The sequence below is a fragment of the Babylonia areolata genome, chromosome 4, assembly GCF_041734735.1.
Source record: "Babylonia areolata isolate BAREFJ2019XMU chromosome 4, ASM4173473v1, whole genome shotgun sequence".
Classification (NCBI taxonomy): domain Eukaryota; kingdom Metazoa; phylum Mollusca; class Gastropoda; order Neogastropoda; family Buccinidae; genus Babylonia; species Babylonia areolata.
Window position 1 is genome coordinate 44,441,158 of NC_134879.1, and position 11,938 is coordinate 44,453,095.

The 11,938-nt window shown below is 43.0% G+C and overlaps 1 pseudogene across 1 annotated transcript in view; it reads right to left on the bottom strand.

The window, feature by feature from the left end:
• LOC143281466 (uncharacterized) overlaps positions 1-11,696 on the bottom strand; it is a 36,966-nt pseudogene extending 25,270 nt beyond the window's left edge. Inside the window, exon 1 of the transcript XR_013055128.1 lies at positions 11,498-11,696. The product of XR_013055128.1 is annotated as an uncharacterized LOC143281466 (transcript). The remainder of the gene's footprint in view (positions 1-11,497) is intronic.
• Positions 11,697-11,938: the final 242 nt, after the last annotated feature.

The following is an 11,938-nucleotide window of genomic DNA, read 5'->3' on the forward strand; positions in this document are numbered from 1 at the left end:
CCGTTTATACCCGATTTGCTCCGAAACACCCCGCAATACATTTCTGTCCACATGATGAAAGGCGTTTTCAAAGTCCATAAATGCACCAGGGCTTCTGTGTAAATATGTGATCAGCCGTGCTGTAGACCCGAAACTTGCTTTTTCTTCAACAACTTATTTCCTTCTCTGTCAGCCCAGGCTGTTTATCTTTTTGTCTAAACAATGCGAATAGACTTCAGTGATAACACTGGTCAGAGCTACTCCGCGATAATTGTCAGGTACATTTGGGTTCACCTTTATGTCAGTTGGGAACTGTTCCTTTAGGGATGCTCCATCTTTGACTAACCGGTTACAGAAAAAGTTCAACGAAGAGACCAATGACATCGTCATCTCTCGCTTTTAAGACACGCTAACAGACACACAGGCAGGCAGGAACACAGAGAGACAGAAAAACATACATACATACATACATACATTTTTCACGAGAGAGAGAGGGGGTGGGGTGGGGTAGGGAGAGAGAGAGGGGGGAGGGAGGGAGGGAGAGAGAGAGAGAGAGGGGGGTCTACATCCTGCCCTCACACACAGACAAACAGACAGACAGACAGGACAGGCAGGCAGCAGCGGCCAGAAAGACAAGAGACATTCGACACCCGGGTAGACAGAGGCAAACAGATATATGCCCGCACAGAAAACACACACACACACACACACACGCACGCACATACACACACACACACACACACACACACACACACACACACACACACACACACACACACACACACACACACACACACACACACAAGAAAAACAAAACAAATAAAACCCCAAAACACGAATACAATCAAACCAAGAAGCTGAAATACGACAAAAGCGAGAGAAATCAACAAAGAAATAACCTTGTGAAAGAGGAGAATACAATGCAATGAAAAAGAGACAGAGAGGGGGGTGGGGACATAGAGAGAGAGAGGGGGGGGGGGGAGACGGAGATGGATAGAAAGAGAGAGAGAGGGGGGGGGGGGAGAAAGAGAGATAGATAAAGAGGCACACAGACAGACAGGTAGAGACACAGACACAGAGATAGGGTGACAGAGATAGACAAAGACAGAGACACAGACACAGAGATAGGGTGACAGAGATAGACAGAGACACAGACACAGACACAGAGATAGGGTGACAGAGATAGACAAAGAGAGAGTCAGTGAGAGACAGGGATACGGACAGACAGACAGGCAGACAGGGAGACAGGGAGACAGAGACACAGAGAGAGAAACAATTAGAGACAGGGATACAGACAGACAGGGGGACAGACAGAGACACAGAGACAGAGAGAGACAGACAATTAGAGACAGGGCTACAGACAGACAGGGAGAGAGACAGAGGGAGACAAACAGAGAAAGAGACAGAGAGACACACAGAGACAGGGATACAGACAGACTGACAGGGAGACAGAGAGAGACAGACAATAGAGACAAGGGTACAGACAGACAGGCAGACAGGGAGACAGACAGAGACAGAGAGACAGACAATGAGAGACAGGGATACAGACAGACAGGCATACAGGGAGAGAGACATAGAGAGAGACAGAGGGATACAATGAAAGACAGGGATACGGATAGACAGGAATACAGGGAGACAGACAAAGACAGAGAGAGACAGGGATACAGACAAACAGGGAGACAGACAGAGACAGAGAGACACGGGAGACAGACAATGAGAGACAGGGACACAGGCATAAGGGGAGACAGACAGAGACACAGAAACAAAGACAGATAAAGATAGACACAGGGGACAGACAGACGGACAGGGAGACCGACAGAGAGACAGAGACACAGACAGATAAAGATAGACACAGGGGACAGACAGACGGACAGACAGACAGGGAGACCGACAGAGACACAGAAACAAAGACAGATAAAGATAGACACAGGGGACAGACAGACGGACAGACAGACAGGGAGACCGACAGAGACAGAGAAGACACAGAAACAGAGAGATGGAGACAGACAGAGAGCGACGGAGACAGAGACACATACAGACAGACAAGAAGCGAAACACTCGAATGGCATGAATGCCATACAAATACGTCGCCCACACACCAAAAGTTTCCTTCCCGTGCTACGGAACAAAAAAGGGTTTAGAACTTCCGGGCAGGATTCTTCGGTTACAGTCAACTTCCTATAGGCCACACAGCTTCAAATGTCAGTAAGCGAAAGAAAATCATTCATGTTGTTTCATTTCGTTTTTTATTTAATTTCGTTTCGTTTTGGTCTTGTTTTCCCTTTTACCCTTTTTAAAAATTGAGCGTTTACGATGTCTGGTTTAGTTTCATAGTGTTTCATCTTTATTTTGCCTGTCATTTTGTATTCGTTTCGTTTTGGTTTGGTTTGGTTTTTGTTTTTTCTTCTCTTTCTATTGAGTTCAACTTTGGATGAGGTCATTTAGCACAGCAGAATATCAGCTGCTGAAAAATAGTTTCTTATTTATTTATTTATTTACTTATCTGTTTATTCATTTATTTATTTGTTCTTTTATTTATTCATTCATTCACTTATTTACTTATTTACATATCTATTCATTTTTCTGTATACCACTGCATATATCTATTCATCGATTTTATTTTATCTATTCATTTAGTGGCCCACTATATCCATTTGTGTTTCATTACGTATTAAACTGTGATACATCATATTGTTTATCTTTTCTTCCTCTTTTTTTTTCTGAAATATTGTCTCGTTCCGTCCTTTCACGCACACACACACACACACACACACACACACACACACACACACACACACACACACACACACACACACACACGTTCAAATACGGACGTTAAGAGAGAGAGAGAGAGAGAGAGAGAGAGAGAGAGAGAACGTGTCTAGTTATTTCATTGGTGTAATTCACACACACACACACACACACACACACACACACACACACACACACACACACACACACACACACACGCACGCACGCACACGCACACACACACACACACACTTTCAAAATGATACACCCATTTCTCAATAGATCAAAACAACTTTGATGTGACAAGGAAGTGAAGAAGAGAGAGAGACAGACAAACAGAGACAGAGGGAGGGACAGAGAGAGACAGACAGACAAACAGGGACAGAGGGAGGGACAGAGAGAGACAGACAGACAAACAGGGACAGAGAGAGACAGACAGACAGACAGAGACAGAGGGAGGGACAGAGAGAGACAGACAGACAGACAAACAGGGACAGAGGGAGAGACAGACAGACAGACAGACAGAGACAGAGGGAGGGACAGAGAGAGACAGACAAACAGGGACACAGAGAGAGAGAGAGACAGACAGACAGACAGAGACAGAGGGAGGGACAGAGACAGACAGACAGACAGACAGACAGACAAACAGAGACAGAGGGAGGGACAGAGACAGACAGACAGACAGACAAACAGGGACAGAGGGAGAGAGAGAGACAGACAGACAGACAGAGACAGAGAGACAAACAGACAGACAGACAAACAGAGACAGAGGAAGGGACAGAGAGACAGACAAACAGAGACAGAGGGAGGGACAGAGAGACAGAGAGAGACAGAGACAGAGAGGGGGCGGGAGGGGGGCGGGGCAGGCAGACAGAAAGAGACACTGAGACAAAGATGTACAGACAGACAGAGACACAGAGAGACAGAAGACAGAAACTCAGAGACACAAATACACAGATACACAGACAGGTATATATATATATATATATATATATATATATATATATATATATATATATATATATATATATATGAGTGTGTGTGTGTGTGTGTGTGTGTGTGTGTGTGTGTGTGTGTGTCGGTGTCGGTGTGTGTGTATGTGGGGGGGGGGGGATGCTGAGGTGGGGGTCTGTGCGTGCGTGCGTGTGTGCGAACGTTCCATACGTATTTACTATCGAATTAAGATCTGCTATGTAAGTGAAAACAAAAGGACCGAACACAAATACATCACCAAGATTAAATCATTCAGTCCTGCCTGGTCGAAGGACACAAAGGTGTTTGAATCGACTCACGGGAGACCTCAAAAGAAATGGAAACTATGGAAGGGGAATAATCATGTAAGGGAAGATGGTCAAATTGAAGCGGGGTTCACTACCTTGAGTATATTGACAGCTGATTGTGAATTGCCGGCTGCACAAACCGAATCAATCGTTTACTTCTCAAACATTGAAAAAGTACTGTATCATATTACATGGCATCGCATCGTGTCGTAACCTATCGCATTGCATCGCGTCGCATTGTAGATATCATATCGTATTGCATCACATCTGATGAACTGAACGCAGTGACGCCTCCTTGAGCTACTGAAACTGAAACTGATGATGTATTGTTGGCCGTCACAGAACATCTGTGTGCACATGCGCTAACCAACAAACACACTCACTCACACACACACACACACACACACACACACACACACACACACACACACACACAAAGAGAGAGAGAGAGAGAGGCAGAGACAGAAACAGAGAGAGACAGAGATTAACACACCTATGGCGGTATTTCCCCCACACCTTCACACACACACACACAGCCCCCCCTCGCCCTCCCCCAGAGCCCCCCCCCCCCTACACACACACAATCACACACACACACACACAGAGCCACACACGCACACACACAGACACACACACACACACAGCCACACAAACACACACACACACACACACACAATCACACACACACACACAGAGCCACACACGCACACACACAGACACACACACACACAGCCCCCCACCCCCACCCCCCACACACACAGAGCCACACACACACACACACACACACACACACACACACACACACACCTATGGCGGTATTTCCCTCACTCTTGCCGCTCCCCGACATGGATTTTCCATTTTCTGCTACTTTGTAATAGACAGTTTTCAGCGCTTGTGACAGTCCGTGTGCATGTGTGTGTGTGTGTGTGTGTGTGTGCGTGCGTGCTTGCGTGCGTGTGTGCGTGCGTGTGTGTGTGTGTGTGTGGGGGGGGAGATATAGAGATGGAGACAGAGCTTCATACACTATACTGTTTCACACACATACACACGCACGCAAGCACACACACACACACACACACACACACACACACACACACACACACACACACACACATTCGCACGAATACAAACTCAGGTAAGTATGAAAAAGGAAGGGATTAAGGGACGAGAGGTGGGCGGGGCGGGGGGGGGGGGAGGGGGAGGAATCGTCCTTACGTAACTCAAACTCAGGACCCCTGCCATCCACGCACGTGCATTTCTCTGTTCTCAAAACCTGCCACAATTCTACCACAGCCAGCGTTACTGATGGCACTTTGGAAGGTGCTACGTTCAGCAGCTACACCATGTTAACTCTTTTGGGGACCGACTTCAGTTTGTGCCCAACTGAACTTTGTGACCAATCACCCCATGTCGCCCCGCTGTGCTGATCAGTTGGTGATTAGTATAGAAAGACGGGGGGGAGGGGGGGGGGGGGGGGGGGGGGGGGGGGGGGGGCGGGAACAGAAGACAGGAAGAAACAGACGTTACCACCTCGCCTGCAAGTTCCATATATATATATATATGACAGTCAGTCGTGTCCGACTATGACCATCAGAACAGCAGAGGAGGCAACTGCTGTTCCGACTATTTGGGCAAGAATATGATTATAGTGGAGAGTGTCTTGCCCAAGTACATCCCCACGCTCTCGGCCAAGAGGGTTTTAGGACAGTCGGCGTTGGGATGGTCCCCAAAGGCCAACTAGCCCACAAGGCTGCAGCACTAAGAGCCTGTGCAATTTTGCCTCCTAGTTTGAGAGTCATAGTCCTTCACAAAAGACGAAGCTGTAAATGGTTTTCCATTAACTGGAGAAACCATTGATAATACAGCTCTCACTTTGCTGTTGGCCCAAATGTAAACTTACGTCAATCTGTGATAATTATAAGCTATTACTCGTTCATTTATTCAGTCTCTCGTGGTGCTGAAGCCTGCGGCAGTTCAGCTCAGTTACTCAAGGAGCTTCTTAATTAATTGCCGATGCTGCTCTAACAAGTATATTTTACCACGCACCCCCAGTATCTGTAACTCAAGGAGGCGTCACTGCGTTCGAGCAAAATGAATCTACATACACTACACCACATCTGCTAAGCAGATGCCTGACCAGCAGCGTAACCCGACTGCAGTAGCGAAGAGAGTCAGTGACGAGTGAAACGGTCCATTCTCCACCTGAGGTCCTCACGGTGGACAAGGCCCTCGTCAGTTAGTTAAAAGGGGTGGGTGGTGCCTGGTGAACTGAGAACGGGCGCTGCTGGTGTTGAGCTCTCGGGAAAGCGGGCAAGAGGACACACACTGAATGATGGTTGGTTTATTCATTTATTACAGGCCACAGTCCTACATGAAAGGTGCCCTTAAATGATCGTTTGAGAGAAGAAAATCATCATAAACACTCAGCTAAGCAATATGTAAAACACACATGCGCTATGTCAGGATATACATATTGCTTCATACATAGTACTTACTTTGTTAATCACTCTAAGAACGAGAGAAAGAGAGAGAGGGGGGCGTGTTGCAGACAGACAGAACAACAGACAGGCAGACAGAGAAAGAAATAGAGACAGACACAAAGAGAGACATATAGTGAGACAGAGACAGACAGACAGACAGAGGGAAATAGAGTGAGACAGAGACAGACAGACAGAGGGAAATAGAGTGAGACAGAGACAGACAGACAGACAGACAGAGAGAAAGAGAATGAGACAGAGACAGACAGACAGACAGACAGAGAGAAATAGAGTGAGACAGAGACAGAGAGACAGACAGAGAGAAATAGAGTGAGACAGAGACAGACAGACAGACAGATAGAAGGAAACAGAATGATACAGAGACAGACAGACAGACAAACAGACAGACAGAGAGAAAATAGAGTGAGACAGACTGACAGACAGAGAGAAATAGAGTGAGACAGAGACAGACAGACAGACAGAGAGAAATAGAGTGAGACAGAGACAGACAGACAGACAGAAATAGAGTGAGAGATAGATAGACAGACAGACAGAGAGAAATAGAGTGAGACAGAGATAGACAGACAGAGAGAAATAGAGTGAGACAGAGACAAGAGACATACAGACAGACAGACAGAGGGAAATAGAGTGAGACAGAAACAGACAGACAGACAGAGGGAAATAGAGTGAGACAGACAGAGAGACAAACGCTGCATCCTTGCTCAGTTCGGTGATATGGTTTGCTCCACGGAAGTCAAGGCGTAAATGGAGTTGTGAGGACAGAAAAAAAAACCCACAGTCTTCCTAAAAGAAAAGGAAATGTAAGTAAGAAGATGCAGTGTGACATCTATTCCCATAAGAGAGAGGGAAAATAAAATGAGCGGGAAAAAAAATATACATCAATGAAATTGCATTAATCATAAAATGTCTTAAAGGAAGGAAGGTAGGAAGGCAGAAAAGAAAGGAGAAATGAAGGAATTAAGGAATGTGAGACAAAGTCAGACGGAAAAAAAACACCCAGAAAAAAGAGAGAACAAAAAACGAAAGAAAAATTGTAAGAAAGAAAGAAAGAACAGGGAAGAGAAAGAAAAAGAAAAGAAGGAAAAACAGAAAATAAAACAAACACAAAAGACTAAAACAGGGGACGACTAAAGATGCTGCATAGTTAACTCTCTCCATACGAAAGGCGAAAGAGACGACGTCAACAGCGGTTTCACGCCAATTACCATCATCAAAATATTGCAAGCGGAAGGCTCTTATACTGAAGAGGTGAATGTTGACAAAGAAAACCACAATTCTGACGACGGAAGCTAAAAGTTGGGTCATTCAGACACCCACTGGACATCTGAATGGTCTGTGTAGAGGAGAAGCGAGGACTGGTCGTACTGAGTGAGTTAAAACAGTGAAAAGAGCCATGCTGCTGTTTGACATCACGGCATTACTCGGGCCCTCTTTCTATAGGACGACACGCCAGTGAAAACTCCATCAGCACACACACACACACACACGCACACGCACACGCACACGCACGCATGTACACACACACACACACACACACACACACACGTTCCTGAACCAGTCTGGACAAGAAAACCAAGAACGAGGAAGACCGTCTGAATAAGAGAAGAAAAAGAAGACGAAGAGAAGAAGAAGAAGAAGAAGAAGAAAAAGAAGAAGAAGAAGAAGAAGAACGACAACAACAATAACAAGGAAGAGGAGGATGGTCTGTATATGCAAAGAAGAAGAACAAGAACAAGAAGAACAAAAACTCTTCTTCTTCTTCTTCGTTCGTGGGCTGCAACTCCCACATTCACTCGTATGCACACGAGTGGGCTTTTACGTGTATGACCGTGTTTACCCCGCCATGTAGGCAGCCATACTCCGTTTTCGGAGGTGTGCATGCTGGGTATGTTCTTGTTTCCATGACGCACCGAACGCTGACATGGATTACAGGATCTTTAACGTGCGCATTTGATCTTCTGCGTGCGTATACACACGAAGGGGGTTCAGGCACTGACAGGTCTGCACATATGTTGACCAGGGAGATCGGAAAAATTTCCACCCTTTACCCACCAGGCGCCGTCACCGAGATTCGAACCCGGGACCCTCAGATTAAAAGTCCAACACCTGAACCGCTCGGCTATTGCGCCCGTCAGAAGAACAAAAACAAAAACAAGAGGAAAAGGACAAGAAGAAAAAAGAAGGAAGGATAGAAAGAAAGAAAGAAAGAAAGAGAGAAAAAAACACCGAAAACAAGTTGGACGAAGAAAGAGGCAAGATATAGTAAAACAGGCAGGAGAACCAAGTTACCGTCTCAGTTAACGAAGTTATGTTACACGGGGCTCCGTTTGTTTACACAGCATGCTGGTGAAAAACCCTCAACAGATCCCTTCCATCATGCCCTCCCCTGCCCCTCCCCCCCCCCCACCCCCCACTTCCCCCCTAGCCCCCTTCCCCCACCACCAGCCCCCTCTCCATCCCAGCAACAACGATAATCCAAAATGACAGGCCTGATTACTCCCCTTTATGACAAGGAAATGTTTTGCACAGGTCTGTCCATCCCTCTCAGAGAGAAAGGAGGAAAGCACGAAGAAAAGGAAAGAAAGGAGAAAATAAATGAGTAAGAGAAAGAAGAAAATGAAGAAGAAAATGAATGAGTAAGAGAAAGAAGAAAATGGATGAGTAAGAGAAAGAAGAAAATGAAGAAGAAAATGAATGAGTAAGAGAAAGAAGAAAATGAATGAGTAAGAGAAGAAAATAAATGAAAATAAATGAGTAAGAGAAGAAAATAAATGAAAATGAATGAGTAAGAGAAAGAAGGAAATAAATGAAAATGAATGAGTAAGAGAAAGAAGGAAATAAATGAAAATGAATGAGTAAGAGAAAGAAGAAAATGAATGAGTAAGAGAGAGAAGAAGATAAATGAGTAAGAGAAAGAAGAAGATAAATGAGTAAGAGAAAGAAGAAGATAAATGAGTAAGAGAAAGAAGAAAATGGATGAGTAAGAGAAAGAAGAAAATGAAGAAGAAAATGAATGAGTAAGAGAAAGAAGAAAATGAATGAGTAAGAGAAGAAAATAAATGAAAATAAATGAGTAAGAGAAGAAAATAAATGAAAATGAATGAGTAAGAGAAAGAAGGAAATAAATGAAAATGAATGAGTAAGAGAAAGAAGAAAATGAATGAGTAAGAGAAAGAAGAAGATAAATGAGTAAGAGAAAGAAGAAAATGAATGAGTAAGAGAAAGAAGAAGATAAATGAGTAAGAGAAAGAAGAAAATGAATGAGTAAGAGAAAGAAGAAGATAAATGAGTAAGAGAAAGAAGAAAATGAATGAGTAAGAGAAAGAAGAAGATAAATGAGTAAGAGAAAGAAGAAAATGAATGAGTAAGAGAAAGAAGAAGATAAATGAGTAAGAGAAAGAAGAAGATAAATGAGTAAGAGAAAGAAGAAAATGAATGAGTAAGAGAAAGAAGAAAATGAAGAAGAAAATGAATGAGTAAGAGAAAGAAGAAAATGAATGAGTAAGAGAAAGAAGAAAATGAATGAGTAAGAGAAAGAAGAAAATGAAGAAGAAAATGAATAAGAGAAAGAAGAAAATGAATGAGTAAGAGAAGAAAATAAATGAAAATAAATGAGTAAGAGAAAGAAGGAAATAAATGAAAATAAATGAGTAAGAGAAAGAAGGAAATAAATGAAAATGAATGAGTAAGAGAAAGAAGAAAATGAATGAGTAAGAGAAAGAAGAAAATGAATGAGTAAGAGAAAGGAGAAAATAACTGAAAATAAATGAGTAAGAGAAGAAAATAAATGAAAATGAATGAGTAAGAGAAGAAAATAAATGAAAATGAATGAGTAAGAGAAAGAAGAAAATAAATGAGTAAGAGAAAGAAGAAGATAAATGAAAATGAATGAGTAAGAAAATAAAATAAATGAAAATGAATGAGTAAGAGAAAGAAGAAAATAAATGAGTAAGAGAAAGAAGAAGATAAATGAAAATAAATGAGTAAGAAAATAAAATAAATGAAAATGAATGAGTAAGAGAAAAATGAAAATAAATGAGTAAGAGAAAGGAGAAAATAAATGAGTAAGAGAAGAAAATAAATGAAAATGAATGAGTAAGAGAAAAATGAAAATAAATGAAAATAAATAAATGAGTAAGAGAAGAAAATGAATGAGTAAGAGAAAGGAGAAAATAAATGAAAATAAATGAGTAAGAGAAAGAAGAAAATGAATAAGAGAAAGAAAAATGAGTAAGAGATAATGAAGTGTACAGAAACATAGAAATAGCAAAACAACAACAACAACAACAAAGCACACACACACACACACACACACACACACACACACACACACACACACACACACAAAACGGAGTGAATGGAGTACGTACGTGTTAATTAAATGCAGGAGGGCGGGGGGCAACGTAAAGACTAAAAAAGAAAGGACATACAGACACAAAGAAAACAAAAGAAATACATGGAACGAGGAGAAAATAGCATGAAAGGAAGACATACAGGCAGAGCAAGAAAGAAAGAATAGGAAAAGAAACGAAATTAAAGATGGATAGAAGAAAGAAAAGGATATACAGTATTCTGGAAAAAAAAAGCACAACAACGATAACAGAAAACAGAACGAAAGGTTTCCAACAACAACAACAAACAGCAAAAAGCAAACAATACAAAACATAGGGGTGGGGTGGGGGGGACACCCCAAAAATACACCCCAAAAATTCATGAAAGCAAGGAAACCAGAATAAGACCTTCCCATGCATTCATATTGATTTGGCTTTTCTCGTAGAGTTTGTGTTTTGTTGATCAGATGTCGGAAGCACACTCATGACCACTTTTTCCCTTTCCACAGCCGAGCGATCCTAGGTTTGTTTGAAACATCAGTGTAAATGAAAAATAAAATGATTAAACAAAAATGGTCTTCAACTCTCGAGTTAACCCGTATCCATAATATATGCCTGTCTGTTCTTAACCCCACCCTAAACGCAGTCGGAGAAAAACGGGGCCCATCCTTGCAGGACTCCACTCCATGCAGCGTCTGTGGGCGACCTTGTGCCCCAGGAACTGGTCTTCTCTCCCACACAAGGACCCACGACAGCAGGTGACCTGCCTGCCTACTCATCCGTTGGACACGACGGGAGAATCCAGGACACAGGCAACCCCATACTTCTGCATCAGAGAATGTGTACATGCTGGCCATGTTCGTGTTTCTACAGCACACAGAACAATGTCATGAATTGTAGATCTCTTTTACAAGAATATACCCAGCATGCAAACCTCCGAAAAACGGAGTATGGCTGCCTACATGGCGGTGTAAATAAACAGAACGGTCATACACGTAAAATGTTATATGTTTGTCTGAGTGTGTAGGTGTGCGTACCTGAAATCTGATTGAATGACACAGGAAACGAATGATGAGCGCCCAATGGCAGCCGTCAGTCG